This window comes from Arachis stenosperma, chromosome 6 (genome assembly GCF_014773155.1).
Source record: "Arachis stenosperma cultivar V10309 chromosome 6, arast.V10309.gnm1.PFL2, whole genome shotgun sequence".
NCBI lineage: Eukaryota > Viridiplantae > Streptophyta > Magnoliopsida > Fabales > Fabaceae > Arachis > Arachis stenosperma.
In genome coordinates this window covers 24,958,548-24,976,591 of record NC_080382.1, presented here as the reverse complement: position 1 = coordinate 24,976,591, position 18,044 = coordinate 24,958,548, and the positions used below count along the sequence as shown (strand labels likewise).

At 42.7% G+C, this 18,044-nt stretch overlaps 1 non-coding gene across 1 annotated transcript; it reads right to left on the bottom strand.

Annotated features, from left to right (window-relative positions):
• Positions 1 to 15,391: 15,391 nt before the first annotated feature.
• On the bottom strand, positions 15,392 to 15,498 carry LOC130937989 (small nucleolar RNA R71). The gene has a single exon (XR_009069175.1). It is a non-coding gene; the product is annotated as a small nucleolar RNA R71 (small nucleolar RNA).
• Positions 15,499 to 18,044: the final 2,546 nt, after the last annotated feature.

Genomic DNA, 18,044 nt, shown 5'->3' with positions numbered 1-18,044 from the left:
CTCGGGCAACAACTCGAACAATAACAGCAAAATATCAGGTGTCAGATACAACAGTAAAAGGGAAACCCCAGGACTCACACGAAGGTCCAGGGGCACCCATTTGGAGGCAACAACGGAGCAAAAACCCAAATACAAAGTCAAAGCTTTACATCAAAAAGCATGCCAACTTCCACATTGCCCCACCAGAGGAGCTCATCAGTGTAACATCACCTTGGCCGTTCGCAAAGAGGGGACTCGACCTCTTCGGACTATTTCCCCAAGGATTGGGACAAGTCAAGTTCCTCATTGTAGGGGTGTTCATAAAATGGATTGAGGCAGAGCCCCTAGCTAATGCCACTTCTCAAAGAAGTCAGAAATTCTTGTACAGAAACATTATTACAAGCACCAATTCACATCCGTAGAACACCCACAAGCCAATGGACAAGCAGAAGCTGCCAACAAAGTCATACTAGCTAGGTTAAAACAGAGACTACAGGACGCAAAGGGAGCTTGGGCTGAAATGCTCCCATAAGTCCTATGGGCATATCGGACAACTCCACACTTCACCACAGGGGAATCACCCTTCCGATTGATTTACGGAATGGAGGTAATGATCCCAGTAGAGATCAAAGAAGGATCCCCCAGAATGATTTTCTACAATGAAGAGGTCAACTCCCAAATCCAAAGGAAAGAACTCGACCTACTTCCAAGAGTCCGAGAGAGAGCTCCGATCAAGGAAGAGGCGTTAAAATGTCGAATGGCCTCAAGATACAATCAGAAGGTAGTACAGCGAAGCTTTGCCAACAACAACCTCATCCTAATCCGAAATGATATCGGAACAACTCGACCTGGAGAAGGAAAGCTAGCAGCCAACTGGAAAGGACCATACCAAGTTGTTCAGAAGAACTAGGGAAAGGTTGCTACAGACTGTCCGAACTCGAAGGGCAAGAGCTACCAAGGTCATGGCATGCCTGCAATCTAAAAAGGGCGCCAGGCCGAGATCCAAAAAGATTGCCCAACCTAGAAAGGTAAGTACTAACATGTACACACTCTTATCTTTATATTATTGTTTAAAAGATTGCAGATTCCCTAAAAAGTTTCCTACCAAGACGCCCGACTACGGCAGGTCGGCAAGGTGAAACACCAAAATCACCGCCCGATCACGACAAAGTCGGCAAGATGAAAACCAAACTCATCGTCCGATTACAAAGCGACAAGTCGGCAAGGTGAAAATCAACTTCACCGCCCGACCACGATGAAAACTGAATTCATCATTTGATTTCGACAAAGTGAAAACAAAATTCACTGCTATACCAAGATGCATTAATCTGAAACGCAAATTTCACTGCCGGATCACGACAAGGTCGGCGGGGTGAAAACCAAATTCACCGCCCGATCATGATAAAATTCGGGAAAGATGAAACCAGAATTCATCGCCCGATTTCGACAAGGTCGGCAAAAAAGTGAAAGCAGAGTTCATCGCCCGATTATAAAGCAACAGATCGGCAGAAAGTGAAAAACAATTTCACTACACGATCACGATAAAGACAACCGTCCGATAAAGGTGAAAACGCGATTCACCCAAAGGACGATCTAGAGATGACAACCACTTTCTACAAATCGGCAAAGATGAACACAGAATAATGTAAGAAGTTATCGAAAGTGATCTAAAAAAGAACCTGACGAGGTCTTACGGATCGCTAAAATAATAACTTAAGGACTGGTCGAACGTTAAGAAGTCGAACCAAGCCAACCCAAGTTATAAGTAAACCCTGGAAAGAGGTCTGGCCAACCCTATTAAAGAGGATTAGTTTAACTTAGAAGGGCCTGACATAACAAATTCAGCCCAAAACAAAAAGTTATACAAGTAGTCCCTGAAAGAGATCTGACAAAGATCCAAAAAAGAGGACTACAAAAAATAACTTAAAGGAGACCGACATAACGAAGTCGGACTCCTACTACCAAAGAGTTATAAAAGTAATCCTTGAAAGAGACCTGACAAAGGTCCAAGAAAGAGGATTACGAAATAACTTAGAAGAGATCGACATAAAGAAGTCGGTCTCCTACAACGGACAAGTTATAAAAGTAATCCCTGAAAGAGACCTGACAAAGGTCCAAGAAAGAGGATTACAAAAATAACTTAGAAGAACCCGACATGAAGAAGTCAGCCCGAGCCAATTAAAGCGACAGACTGGATCGACGAGAAGAAGTCGGACCAACGAAAGCTACGGCTTGGACCGACAAGAAGAAGTCGGACCAACGAAAGCTGCTGCTTGGACCGACAAGAAGAAGTCAGACCAACGAAAGCTACAGCTTGGACCGACAAAAAGAAGTCGGAACAACGAAAGCTACAGCTTGGACCGACAAGAAGAAGTCGGACTAACAAAAACGTGCGCTAAAACGGACATAGCTCCGCCCAAAAAGCCACGGCTCCACGACAAGGCTATCAAAATTGTCCAGACTGACTAAAAAGTATTCTACGAGAATACTAAAAAGTCGTCGGACAAGTTAGCCCCAAGGACCACCTCGACCAAACAGAAAGTGGACGAAACCAGAAGTGATCAAGAGAGGTCAGACAACGAAGTACCGACACTCTGCAAAGATCCACAAAGGGGATAAAAACATCTCGAAACGGCTAGAGGAAGGCCAAAAATGCTTTGCTAAAAAGTACGAAGTCTTGAAAAAAGACACTACTTAAAAGGCAAAAGCACAAATCAAAACGGCGCTATAAAGTCATCCAAACAGACTATAAAAAGGTTTCCCATCGGAACAGTTGTTGGATTATGACTAAAAAGCCCGAGCAATAAAGACAAACAAATCAGAAGAAGGCTGAAAAGACCTCTCAAAGTAAAAAGGGGCAATACCAGACTCGCACAAAGAGAAACTACTCAAAATCGACCGAAGACAAGATGCTTGAGCACGACTTCCCCAAAGAGATCAAATCTCTGAAAAGCACGATCTCACGGAAAGATCGAACTCAAGCAGGGGCAAAGTCATACAGGTCGACGTTAGATAAAGAAGAGGCGCAAGTATGACTTCAAAAAAGAACAAGCCAAAAGGTTGGAAAACAACTTAAGGCTCAAATGTGCTTAGCCAAAAGGGATACAACTCCACTCAAAGAAGGCACAATCTCAAACAGGGCTACGAACATCATTCGAGACTAAAAAAGGTTCTATATAAAGAACACTAAAAAGTCATGGGACAAGTCACTAAAAGCTCGGATATCAAGCCGCAAGGATAACTTTGCCAAAGCAGAAGGTTGTCAACACAAACTTAAAGCAAGGCGTGATCCAGAAGGCAAGGGTAAAAAACCCGCACTACCACTCAAAAGAGGTTGGACTATGAAGTACCAAACCTCTAGAAAATCTACAAAGATTGCAAAGCAATGAAGAAACAAGCCAGACAGATGCTCGAGCACGACTTCCAAAGAGATCAAAGCTCTGAAAAGCATGATCTCATGGAAAGATCGAACTCAAGCAGGGGCACTATTCATACCCTGGGTCAACCTGTCTGACCCAGGATGTTTAGCGACAAGCCGACTGACCTCTTCAGGTCAGATTATCCGACCTCTTCTCAAAGAGCCCGGCCAACTCGCCAAAGGAGCCCAAAGCAGGCCCAAAACGAAGGAACACAGCCCAATCTAAAGGCAGCCCAAAGCCCATAGAGATAAAGGCGGTTCCCTTAAAGATGACCTCACTTAAAGATAAAGATAAGATAAGATAACTAACTTATCTTATCCGCAAGAGGCCACATCTCACCATTATAAATACACTGGAGCACCCAGGTATAACTCATACTCTGATTCTACTTAATACCTGCTCAATACCCTTGCTAACTTAAGCATCGGAGTCCCTTGCAGGTACCCCCCACCCTCCGGGGACGAAGGATCAGCACCATCACCAAGTCCAACAAGTCGGACACATCAGCTCCGACCGCCGTACACCTACCGGACACGTCGGCTCCGACCAACACAGAAGATCTCATCCGAGATCGACCTGCAGTTTCAGGTTACCCCCGGAACAAGGTCGGCGCAGGGATATAAAGTTTTTTCCATGTATGATCAGTCTTTTCGGGATTTTAAGAATTACTTTTTTAAGAGCCGAGCTGTTGAAGGAGCTCGTCCTTTCTTTTTGGATGAGAATGGCGAGCCCCGTTTTCCCTTAGAATGGCAGAAGAACGTAGTGGTGTCTAGGTATACTTGGGAAATATTGGACGAGGTTGAGCAGGCTTTTGTGACTGTCTTGGAGGATATTTGGGTGGAGCCTCCCCATCTTGATACCAAGAAATTTTTGGGGGATCCGTCCCTAATCCGAACTGTGCTGGGTATTATATTTTGCTCCACTTTACTTTGCTTTCTATGTTTTTTGGTTTGTAATCTGCTTCTATGGTTTCTTTTGTTTTTCAGGAATGGCAAAGAATAATGACTCTATGAAGGCCTTTAAAAAGGCAAGAAAAGTTATGGTGGCCCAGAACATTTCGGCCAAGGTTACTGGGGAAGGATCTTCTCATGCTTTGTCCAAGCCATCGGTACCGAGCTCTCTCGGACCAAGGAGGATAATTCCTACCCCTCGAGTTCATTTGGTCGATCCCCCATAGCCTTCTGCAGCTACCTCTTCTCTTACTGGCGCTCCTCCTCCGAAAAAACAGAAAATAGCTGAGCCTTTTAACTTTGACGCCCCTGATTTTGATGCTGTCGAGTTTGTGGACCATCAAATTGGTCCTTATGGTACCATCCCCACTGACGATGTTTCTCTTCTTCGCCATCTGGATTTTATTACTCGGAGCAGCATCAAGATGGCACACATAGGGGCGGCTTTATATCGGACTGCCCAGAATCTTCCCATTCATGCTACGAAGGCTTTCATGGAGGAGGTTAAGTTGGAATTCGACTGGATGAAGGGTTTAAAGGTGGAGCTCAAGGTAAGGGTGACTAAGTTGGAGAAAGAGCTGGAGGGTGAAAAAACTACTGCTATTGCTTTGGCGGCTTCTGCCAAGTTGGCTGAAGATACGGCGTTGAAGCATAAGGATAGCTATGTCACGACCTATAGGGAGATGATGCGCCTCAGGGAGGATTTGGAGTCTGCCCGAGCTAATTATGCCGAGCTCCAGGGTCATCTTGTGGCCAGTGTCAATGCTACTTACGAGAATTTGAAGAATCAAGTTCGAGTTCTTGCGCCCGATCTTGACCTCTCTCTCTTCAGCTTGGATAACATTGTGAAGGACGGTAAAATTGTTCCTGATGACCCTGACGATGATGATGATGTCGATCCTCCTCCTATGTCTTCCGCCAAGGTCTCTGTTGCGCCAACTTCTTCAACCCCTGCAGTTATTCGTCCCGAGTCAGACCCTGATTGTCAGATCTTGAACCGGGAGGATGGGACGGTGGATGCAGTGCCTCTTCAGACTCGCCCTCCTTCACCCCGTGTTGATGCTGCTGAGAAATCTTTGGATCCTTGATTATTTCTTTGGTGTTTTTGTGTATAGCCTGGCTTTGTGGGCTTTGAACTTTATATTTTGTAGTAACTGTTGGATACTTTTTAGTTGCTTCTCTGTTAGCAACTTTATTTTGGAAAAACAAAGGTAGCTTTTCAGGCTCTTTGAGGTGGACCTCCGGTGGCCTCTTGAGTCCTGTTATTATTATAATCTTTTTTGGATGATATGTTTGTCTGCATCTGTTTGACACCTTTTAGGTTCTTGGGAGTGTTGGAGCCTTGTCGTCTGACCTCCTTTGATTGCTTTCGTATTTTCGGCTTGTTTCTTTTGAGGTCGTGGATTTTTTGGTCTAACTTGTGTCGGCCGACTTTATCATGTCGGTTATCTTCTGGGAATCCTCTTTTCGGACCTTTGTCAAGTTTCTTTTAGGGATTTTGGTTTTAGGCCGACTTCTTTACATCGGTCCCTTCTAAGTTGTTTCTAGTAATCCTCTTTCTTGGACCTTTGTCAAGTCTCTTTCAGGGATTACTTTTTATAACTCTTTGGTTTTGGGCCACTTCTTTACGCCGGTCCCTTCTAAGTTATTTCTAGTAATCCTCTTTTTTGGACCTTTGTCAGGTCTCTTTCAGGGATTACTTTTTATAACTTTTTGGTTTTGGGCCGACTTCTTTACGTCGGTCCCTTCTAAGTTATTTCTAGTAATCCTCTTTCTTGGACCTTTGTCAGGTCTTTTTTAGGGATTACTTTTTATAACTTTTTGGTTTTGGGCCGACTTCTTTACGTCGGTCCCTTCTAAGTTATTTCTAGTAATCCTCTTTCTTGGACCTTTGTCAGGTCTCTTTTAGGGATTACTTTTTATAACTTTTTGGTTTTGGGCCGACTTCTTTACGCCGGTACCTTCTAAGTTATTTCTAGTAATCCTCTTTTTCGGACCTTTGTCAGGTCTCATTCAAGAATTACTTTTTATAACATTTTGGTTTTGGGCCGACTTCTTTACGTCGGTCCCTTCTAAGTTATTTCTAGTAATCCTCTTTTTTAGGGCGAGCCATACCTCTTTCCAGGGATTTACTTTTTATAACTTTGGTTACTTATAGTCAACTGGTCTGACTTCTTTATGTCGGTCCGTTTTTCAAGTTATTTTTTAGCAACCCATTTTTATTAAGACCTCGTCAGGTCCTTTCTATGGATCACTTTCGATAACTTCTTGCATTATTCTATTTTCGTCGCTTTTTCATCTTTGCCGATATTGTAGAGATTGGGTTTTGTTCCCCGTTTGGTCGACCTTTTGATGAATTCGATTTTCATCTATTTTGGTCCTTTTCGTGATCGAGCAGTGAATTTGATTTTCACTTTCTGCTGACCTTATAACTTTATAATCGGGTGATGACTTTTTAGTGTTTCAGATTAATGCGTCTTGAGTATTTGTAGAAAATCTAAAACTTTATTCAAAGAGAATGCAGATATATACATGTGGGTGTTTTATCCTTCTAAGTCGGGCAATTTGTAGATCTTGGCTTGGCACCTCATTAAAAAACCTTTTCAGGAAAAAGAGTGCGCCTTATCCTAAGATCTTTATTACCTCTAACTGTAGTACCTTCCTAGGTTGCAGGCATGCCATGACCTTGGAAGCTCTCGCCCTTCGAGTTCGGACAGTCTGTAGTAGCCCTTTCCAAGTACCTCTACGACTCGGTAGGGTCCTTTCCAGTTTGCCGCCAGCTTTTCTTCTCCGGGTCGAGTTGTTCTGATATCATTTCAGATTAGGATGAGGTCGTTCTCGGCAAAACCTTGCGGTACTACCTTTTGATTGTATCTTGAATCCATTCGATGTTTTAATGCCTCTTCCCTGATTCGAGCTCTTTCTCAGATTTCTGGGAGTAGGTCGAGTTCTTCCCTTTGAAGTTGGGAGTTGGCTTCTTCATTATAGTGGATCACTCTGCGTGACCCTTCTTTGATCTCCACCGGGATCATTGCCTCCATTCCATAAGCTAATCGGAAGGGTGATTCCTTTGTGGTGGAATGTGGCATTGTCCAGTATGCCCATAGGACTTGTGGGAGCTCGTCGGCCCAAGCTCCTTTTGCCTCCTGTAATCTTCGTTTTAGCCCAGCCAATATGACTTTGTTGGCAGCTTCGGCTTGTCCATTGGCCTGGGGATGTTCTACGGAAGTGAATTGGTGTTTTATGTTTAGATTGGCCACCAACTTTCTGAAGCCTGTATCTGTAAATTGGGTGTCATTGTCTGTGGTAATGGAGTATGGAATCCCAAATCTTGTGACAATGTTTCTATATAGGAACTTTCGACTTCTTTGAGCAGTGGCATTAGCTAAGGGTTCTGCCTCAATCCATTTTGTGAAATAGTCTACCCCTACGATGAGGAATTTGACTTGTCCGGATCCTTGAGGGAAAAGACCGAGAAGGTCGAGTCTCTATTTTGCGAATGGCCAGGGTGAGGTTACACTGATAAGCTCCTCTGGTGGGGCGATGTGAAAGTTGGCATGTTTCTGGCATGGTGGACATGTCTTTACGAATTCTGTGGCTTCTCTTTGTAGAGTCAGCCAATAGAATCCGGCCTGAAGTACCTTTTTGGTAAGAGCCTGTGCTCCGAGATGGTTGCCACAAATGCCACTGTGTACTTCTTCTAAGACTTCCTTTGTATTGGAAGTCAGCACAAATTTTAACAACGGTATTGAAATCCCTCTTTTGTATAGGGTATTATTTATGATAGTGTAGTATTGTGCTTCCCGTTTTAACCTTTTTGCCTCCTTTTCATCTGTGGGGAGTGTTTCTATTTTGAGATAGCTAATTATGGGAGTCATCCATCCTTGATTCTGACCTGTTATGGCTAGAACTTTTTCTTCTTCCGAGATTGACGGGTTCTGCAGCATTTCTTGGATGAGGCTTCTATTGTTACCCCCTGGTTTGGTGCTGGCTAGTTTTGAGAGTGCATCAGCTCGGGCGTTCTGTTCTCGGGGTATGTGGCGGACCTCATATTCCTCAAGTTATCCGAGCTGTTCCCTGGTTTTGTCCAGGTACTTTTTCATGGTGGGATCTTTGGCTTTGTAGCTCCCTGCTATTTGTGAAGTGACTACCTGTGAGTCGCTGAAGATGATGAGCTTTTGAGCTCCAACCTCCTTAGCCAGCTTCAAACCAGCCAGTAGTGCCTCATACTCGGCTTGGTTATTTGAGGCAGGGAACCTGAATTTGAGGGAAAGTTCGATTTGGGTTCCCTGGTTGCTTTCTATGATGATACCTGTGCCGCTTCCAGTTTTGTTTGAGGAACCGTCTATATAAAGATTTCATTCTGTAGGAATTTCCAGAGTGTCTGTAAATTCTGCAATGAAGTCGGCTAGATATTGCGATTTGATGTCTGTCCGAGCTTCATATTGAAGGTCGAATTCGGACAACTCGACTTCCCATTGCAAAATTCTACCTGCTAAGTCAGTTTTCTGTAAAATCTCTTTTATGGGTTGGTTGGTCCGAACCATAATGATGTGAGCTTGGAAATATGGACGGAGCCGTCGAGATGTTAGTATGAGAGCATACGCAATTTTTTTTATTTTTTGGTAGTTCAGCTCGAATCCTTGTAATGCTTTGCTGATGAAGTATACAGGTTGTTGCCCATTGTCGTCTTCTCAGACTAGCGCTGAGGCTACTGCCCGACTTCCTACTGCAAGATATAATATAAGTGGTTCTCCTTCCCGTGGCCGAGTTAGGATAGGTGGCTGTCACAAGAATCTTTTGAAATCTTGGAAGGCCTGCTCGCACTCCATTGTCCATTCAAACCTCTTTTCCTTCCTTAAAGTGGGATAGAAGGGGATAATCTTATTGCTGATCCAGCTAAAAATCTGGACAAGGCTGCCAACCTTCCATTGAGTTGTTGTACTTCTTTGACACAAGTCGGGCACTTCATGTCGAGTATGGCCTGGCATTTATCCGGATTCGCCTCGATTCCTCTTTGTGTGAGCATAAAACCCAAGAATTTGCTAGCTTCTACTACGAAGGTGCATTTTGCAGGATTAAGTCGCATGACATGCCTTCTTATAGTGTCAAATACTTGGGTGAGGTCGGACAGCAGCATCTTTTCACTTTGTGTCTTTATTAACATGGCGTCCAAAAGGCATGTCGATGTAGCAGTAGTTTGCTTTTGGGGTTAAGAATGAGGTTTTTTCTTGGTCGGGTGGATACATCGGGATTTGATTCTATCCCGAATATGCGTCTATAAATGAGAGGTATTTATATCCGGAGGAGGCATCTACCAGAGCGTCGATACTTGGGAGCGGATAAGGATCTTTTGGGCAGGCTTTGTTGATATCAGTGTAGTCGGTGCACATCTGCCACTTCCCATTTGATTTTTTCACCAAGACAACGTTAGCTAGCCATAGTGGGTATGTGACTTCTCTTATGAATTCTGCCTCCAGTAGAGCTTGTACCTGCTCTTCCACAGCTTGGGATCGTTCTGGCCCAAGCTTTCTACGTTTTTGTTGTACTGGCTGAGATTCTGGGTAGACTGCTAGCTTGTGGCATATTAACTTGGGGTCTATGCCTGGCATGTCTGCAGCCTTCCATGCAAAGAGGTCGATGCTATATCGTAAGAACTGTACGAGTGATTCTTTTATGTCTCCTTTTAGGATCGTACCGATATTGGTTGTTTTGTCCGGGATATCTCCGATCTGGACTTTTTCTACTTCACCTTCGGGTTGTGGGCGGAGTTCTTTCCGCCATTGAGCTCCACCGAGTTCTATTGTGTGGAATTCTTCTCCTCTGCCCCTGAGGTTTAAACTTTCGTTGTAGCAGCGGCGCGCCGTCTTCTGGTCTGCTTTTATTGTAGCTATTCCTTCTACAGTTGGAAATTTCATGTATAGATGTGGAGTCAAGACTACTGCTCCGAGCTGATTCAATGTTGTTCGACCTATTAAGGCATTGTGGGCTGAACTTACGTCGACCACGATGTAGTCTATCTTGAGTGTTCTTGACTGGTTTCCTTTTCCAAAGGTCGTGTGTAGTGAGATGTATCCAAGTGGTTGAACTGGGGTGTCTCCCAGTCCGAATAGGCTGTTCGGATATGCTCTGAGTTCTTTTTCTTCTAGGCTGAGTTTGTCAAAGGCAGTTTTGAATAAGATGTCGGCGGAGCTTCCTTGGTCTATCAGTGTGCGGTGGAGATTTACGTTTGCCAATACGATAGTGATGACCATAGGATCATCGTGTCCTGAGATGATGCCGGATGCATCCTCTTTGGTAAAAGTAATTGTGGGGATGTCGGGTGTTTTCTCTCTTCCCTCGACATGATATACTTCTTTAAGATATCTTTTGTGAGATGATTTGGAGATCCCGCTGATGCCAGGGCATCTAGGCCAGTTTCACTGACCTTTTTTTTACTGTTTTAGTGTAGTTTCATGCATTTTCTTAGGAAATAAGCAAGTTTTAGGTAAAAGAACACTTACATCTTGATTTAGACAAATATTGTGAATTTTACATTATTTTTATGAGAATTATGCAAAGATTGAATGTTAAATTGGATAATGCATGATTTCATGACTTGGATTAGAACTTTGATGCACTTTATTTGTGTAATTCAGGACAAAGAAAGCAAGGAAGAGCCATGTTAACATCCACGTTAACCTAGTTAACATAGGCACTAACGTGGAATAGGGATAAGCTTGCAGCGTTAATGAGAAAAGTGAACACCAGTAACGCCCTCAAAGCCATCATGAGCCACGTTAATTGCCACGTTAACTACATTAACATGGTAGTTAACGTGGAGACAAAGAAAACTCCAACGTTAGTGGTAATTGTGATCACCACTAACGCTCCAAGATGTGGCAATGAACCACGTTAAGAGTCATGTTAACTTAGTTAAAGTGGACTCTAACATGGGAGAGAGGAACAATGCCAACGTTAGTGATACTCACCTTTGTCACTAACGTTGGGAATGGCATTCATAACCACGTTAAGAGCCACGTTAACTTAGTTAACGTGAGCTCTAACGTGAGGGCTAGGGACACAAGGAAACGTTATTGGGAAAGGTAAGTCCCAATAACGCTTGCGAAGGTAAGGCATAACCACGTTAAGAGTCACGTTAACTTAGTTAACGTGAGCTCTAACGTGGAAACTAGGGGCACAAGGCAACGTTATTAAGAAAGGTGAGTCCCAATAACGCTTGCAAAGGTTTATAAGGCAACGTTAGTGGCCACGTTAGTGCCACTAACGTTGGAGTTAACGTGGGCCATATGGGGGGAACGTTAGTGAGAAAAGTGATTGCCACTAACGTTCTTGAACCCATAATGTCACTCAGCGTTAACGCCACTAATGCCCCAAGCCAAAGTCCATGCTTACATCACTTTTTCTCTGCAAACAAAGCTGAGCCCACTGAAGATTCCCAACTGCTTCAACTTAAGATCAAAGGCCCATATCCAAGACTTGCAGAATTGACTAGAAGACCAAGAAGAGTAGTATATATAGGAGTAGTTTTGAACTAGAAAAGGGGATTGGCATATTGGAGAAAACTACACTCTGTATATTTTACTTTTCTGCAACTTCTAGAGTTAGAATGTATTTTCCTTCTTCTTCATTTCCATTTTCCAAAGCCATGAACAACTAAACCCCTTTCATTGGGTTAGGGAGCTCTGTTTTAATTTGATGGATTAATCATAGTTTTCATTATTCTTCTTCTTTCTTTTCTCTTGATCTTACTAGAAAGCTTTTGATCTTCATCTAATTGGATTGTTATCTTGGGAAAGAAACTCTCCATAATTGGATCTCCTCTGAGCCTTGGAAAAGGGATGAGGAGATCATGCTAGAAATGCTTTCTCATGTTGGACCAAATTGGGGTTTGGATGGGTATAGTGACATATAACCTTACCAACACTTTGATTTGGAAATACATGTGGTATAATCAGTGACCATACCTCATCTCTTCTCATGAGCAATTAAATCAAGGAATTGGGCAATTGTTCAAGTTTAGAGAGATTGGATTGCCAAGGAATTGGGATCCAATCACTTAAGATTGCCAAGGAGATCAATGAATGCATTGATTGAGGAAGAGATGAGAATGAACTTGATTCGAAGAATGCAATACCTGCTGAACCCAATGAATTCCCCATTTCTGATCTTACCTATTCTCTTTATTTTCTATTATTTACTTTCATGCTAATCACCCCCATTTCCCATTTAAGATTCTACACCTTATTTTCTGTGATTTACTTTCTCCGCCATTTAATTTTCTGTAATTCTCCATTCAATTTCTGTTTAGCTCAACTAGAGCATTCTTCCAATTAAAATTGCTTGACCAATCAATCCCTGTGGGATTCGACCTCACTCTACTGTGAGTTTTTACTTGACGATAATTCGGTATACTTACCGAAGGAGATTTGTTGAGAGACAAATTCTCATGCATCAAGTTTATGGCGCCGTTGCCGGGGATTGATTTTGAATCAACAATGATTAAGTTGGAAGACCACTAGATTGAGTATTTTTTTCTTTTATTCGCTTTGTTTAGTGGTGCGCGAAATTGTGAACAATACTTTTTCACAACTCAAATAATCCCCGGTAATGGCTCCAAGAACTTGGTGGCTCAATACCATGGCATTACACAACTTCGCACAACTAACCAGCAAGTGCTCTGGGTCGTCCAAGTAATAAACCTTACGTGAGTAAGGGTCGATCCCACGGAGATTGTTAGTATTGAAGCAAGCTATGGTCATCTTGTAAATCTTAGTCAGGCAAACTCAGATGTATATGGTGATGAACGAAAATAACATAAAAGATAAGGATAGAGATACTTATGTAATTCATTGGTAGGAACTTCAGATAAGCGCATGAAGATGCCTTCCCTTCCGTCTCTCTGTTTTCCTACTGCCTTCATCCAGCCCTTCTTACTCCTTTCCATGGCAAGCTCGTGTAGGGTCTCACTGTTGTCAGCAGCTACCTCCCATCCTCGCAGTGAAAGCTAATGCATACACTCTGTCACAGTGCTGCCAATCACCGGTGTGGTTCCCTCCCCTACCGAAATAGAATAACTCTTTTGCGTCTGTCACTAACGCCCAGTAGGTTACAGGTTTGAAGCACGTCACAGTCATTCAATCATTGAATCCTACTCAGAATACCACAGACAAGGTTAGACCTTCCGGATTCTCTTGAATGCTGCCATCAGTTCTTGCCTATACCACGAAGACTCTGATCTCACGGAATGGCTGGCTCGGTTGTCAGGCGAGCACTCGGTTGTCAGGCGATCAACCATGCATCGTGCAATCAGAAATCCAAGAGATATTCACTAAGCCTCAAATGCTTGTAGAACAAGAGTGGTTGTCAGTCACTTTGTTCATGAGTGAGAATGGTGATGGGCGTCAATCATCACCTTCATCAAGTTGAAGAACAAGTGATATCTTGGACAAAGAACAAGCGGAATTGAATGGAAGAACAATAGTAATTGCATTAATACTCGAGGTACAGCAGAGCTCCACACCTTAATCTATGGTGTGTAGAAACTCCACCGTTGAAAATACATAAGAACAAAAGTGATCATTGGTTTCGGCCCCAGAGAGGGAACCAGAAGAACCAAGATCTGATCTAAGAACTAGATGTCCGAAGATGTAGATACAATAGTAAAAGGTCCTACTTATAGAAAACTAGTAGCCTAAGGTGTACAAAGATGAGTAAATGACATAAAAATCCTCTTCCGGGCCCACTTGGTGTGTGCTTGGGCTGAGCAATGAAGCAAATTTCGTGTAGAGACTCTTCTTGGAGTTAAACGCCAGCTTTGGTGCCAGTTTGGGCGTTTAACTCCCATTTGGGTGCCAGTTCCAGCGTTTAACGCTGGGATTTCTTGAGGTGACTTTGAACGCCGGTTTGGGCCATCAAATCTTGGGCAAAGTATGGACTATCATATATTGCTGGAAAGCCCAGGATGTCTACTTTCCAACGCCGTTGAGAGCGCGCCAATTGGGCTTCTGTAGCTCCAGAAAATCCGCTTCGAGTGCAGGGAGGTCAGAATCCAACAGCATCTGCAGTCCTTTTTAGTCTCTGGATCAGATTTTTGCTCAGGTCCCTCAATTTCAGCCAGAAAATACCTGAAATCACAGAAAAACACACAAACTCATAGTAAAGTCCAGAAAAGTGAATTTTAACTAAAAACTAATAAAAATATAATAAAAACTAAACTAAAACTACTAAAAACATACTAAAAACAATGCCAAAAAGCGTACAATTTATCCGCTCATCATTTAGCTATTTACTTTCAGTGCAGTAACTTCTTCCCTTTCCCCATTTACCATTTTATTTTCCTGCATTATTTACAATTCTGTTCACTAACCCACTAACTGTTTGACAATTTGCACCATTCACACTAACTACTACTTTAACCATTATAATTTCTACAATTTCTTTCTTACTGTGTGCTGTGTTGGTTGTATGATAGGGAGAAGAAGCGGAGCTTCAACATCCTTTGATTCCGAACCTGAGAGGACCCTCTTTAGAAAAAGGAAGGAAGCAAGAGGCAAAAGAGTTGTTGGAGTAGAGGAAGAGGAGGAATTCTTTGAAATAATCATGGAGGATAACCATGAAGGAGAAGCTTATAACCATGCCAGAGATGGCCATGTGAATCATGCTGAGCCAGGAAGAAGGGTTTTGGGATCCTACATCAATCCAAACCCAGGCAACTGTGGAAGCAGCATCCAAAAACCAACCATACATGCTAACAACTTTGAGCTAAAACCCCAACTCATCACCCTTGTTCAGAGCAACTGCTCATTCGGAGGAAGTGCCCAAGAAGACCCAAATCAACATTTAACCACCTTCCTAAGAATATGTGACACTGTGAAGTCCAATGGTGTCCACCCAGATGTTTACAGATTACTCTTGTTCCCCTTCTCACTCAGGGATAAGGCGTCTAAATGGTTAGAGTCTTTCCCAAAGGAGAGTTTAACAGCATGGGAAGATGTGGTGAACAAATTCTTGGCAAGGTTCTACCCTCCTCAAAGGATCAACAGGCTGAGAGCTGAGGTACAAACTTTCAGGCAACAAGATGGTGAGATTCTCTACGAAGCATGGGAGAGGTTCAAGGACTTAACAAGGAAGTGCCCACCAGATATGTTCAATGAATGGGTACAGCTACATATTTTCTATGAGGGACTCTCATATGAATCAAAGAAGGCAGTGGACCACTCATCCGGGGGATCTTTGAATAAGATGAAGACCATTGAAGAAGCTATAGATGTCATTGAGACTGTAGCTGAGAATGACTACTTCTATGCTTCTGAGAGGAGCAACACTCGAGGTGTAATGGAACTGAACCATGTTGATGCACTGCTAGCTCAGAACAAGATGATTGCCAAGCAACTAGCTGACTGATGAGCGGATAATTTGTACGCTTTTTGGCATTGTTTTTAGTATGTTTTCAGTAGGATTTAGTTAGTTTTTAGTATATTTTTATTAGTTTTTAATTAAAATTCACTTTTCTGGACTTTACTATGAGTTTGTGTGTTTTTCTGTGATTTCAGGTATTTTCTGGCTGAAATTGAGGGACCTGAGCAAAAATCTTATTCAGAGACTGAAAAGGACTGCAGATGCTGTTGGATTCTGACCTCCCTGCACTCAAAGTGGATTGTCTGGAGCTACAGAAGCCCAATTGGAGCGCTCTCAACGGCGTTGGAAAGTAGACATCCTGGGCTTTCCAGCAATATATGATAGTCCATACTTTGCCCAAGATTTGATGGCCCAAATCCGCGTTCAAAGTCACCTTCAGAATTCCCGGCGTTAAACGCCGGAACTGGCACCAAAGTGGGAGTTAAACGCCCAAACTGGCACAAAAGCTGGCGTTTAACTCCAAGAAGAGTCTCTACACGAAAATGCTTCAATGCTCAGCCCAAGCACACACCAAGTGGGCCCGGAAGTGGAGTTTTATGTCATTTACTCATCTTTGTAAATCTTAAGCTACTAGTTCCCTATAAATAGGACATTTCACTATTGTATTTTCATCTTTTGATCACTTTAGATCTCTAGATCATCTTTGGATATCTAGTTCTTAGATCATTGGGGGCTGGCCTCACGGCCATGCCTAGACCTTGTTCTTATGTATTTTCAACGGTGGAGTTTCTACACACCATAGATTAAGGTGTGGAGCTCTGCTGTACCTCGAGTATTAATGCAATTACTATTGTTCTTCTATTCAATTCAGCTTGTTCTTATTCCAAGATATCACTTGTTCTTCAACTTGATGAATGTGATGATCCGTGACACTCATCATCATTCTCACCTATGAACGTGTGACTGACAACCACCTCCGTTCTACCTTAGATTGGGTGAATATCTCTTGGATTCCTGATACACGATGCATGGTTGATCGCCTGACAACCGAGCGCTCGCCTGACAAACGAGCCAGCCATTCCGTGAGATCAGAGTCTTCGTGGTATAGGCTAGAACTGATGGCGGCATTCAAGAGAATCCGGAAGGTCTAACCTTGTCTGTGGTATTCTGAGTAGGATTCAATGATTGAATGACTGTGACGTGCTTCAAACTCCTGAGGGCGGGGCGTTAGTGACAGACGCAAGAGAATCACTGGATTCTATTCCGGCCTGATTGAGAACCGACAGATGGATAGCCGTGCCGTGACAGGGTGCGTTGAACATTTCCACTGAGAGGATGGGAGGTAGCCACTGACAACGGTGAAACCCTTGCATAAGCTTGCCATGGAAAGGAGTAAGAAGGATTGGATGAAGACAGTAGGAAAGCAGAGAGACGGAAGGGACAAAGCATCTCCATTCGCTTATCTGAAGTTCTTACCAATGAATTGCATAAGTATCTCTATCTTTATCTTTATGTTCTATTCATATTTCATCTATAACCATCTGAGTCTGCTTGACTAAGATTTACAAGGTGACCATAGCTTGCTTCATACCAACAATCTCCGTGGGATCGACCCTTACTCGCGTAAGGTTTATTACTTGGACGACCCAGTCACTTGCTGGTTAGTTGTGCGAAGTTGTGTTTATGCCATGGTATTGAGCACCAAGTTTTTGGGGCCATTACTAGGGATTATTTGAGAAGTAGTGATCACAATTTCGTGCACCAAGTTTTTGGCACCGTTGCCGGGGATTGTTTGAGTATGGACAACTGACAGTTCATCTTGTTGCTTAGATTAGGTATTTTTCTTCAGAATTCTTAAGAATGAATTCTAGTGTTTCAAGGTGATGTTCTTATCATCACCAAAGCTGATTGATTTTCATCAATTTAGCTCTTGAATGCAATGTCCTGTTGAAGCTTGTTCAGCCATGTCTAATTTCTTTAGACTAAAGCTTTAGACTAACATTGCATGATTCCTGAAATTCTCATTAAGAATTTTGATATCTTTATTTTTCCTTTTCCACTTAATTTTCGAAAAAGCACAAAAAAATTACAAAATCATAAAATCCAAAAATATTTCTTGTTTGAGTCTAGTGTCTCATGTTAAGTTTGGTGTCAATTGCATGTTTCTGTTCTTTTTGCATTCATGCATGTGTCTTCCTTAATCTTCAAAGTTGTTCTTGATGATTTCATTGCTCTGATCTTTGAATTATATTGACTTGAGTGTTTTGTGTTTTTCATGTGCATTCTCATGTTGTTAGTGTCAGTAGTATACAAACTGCTAAGTTTGGTGTCTTGC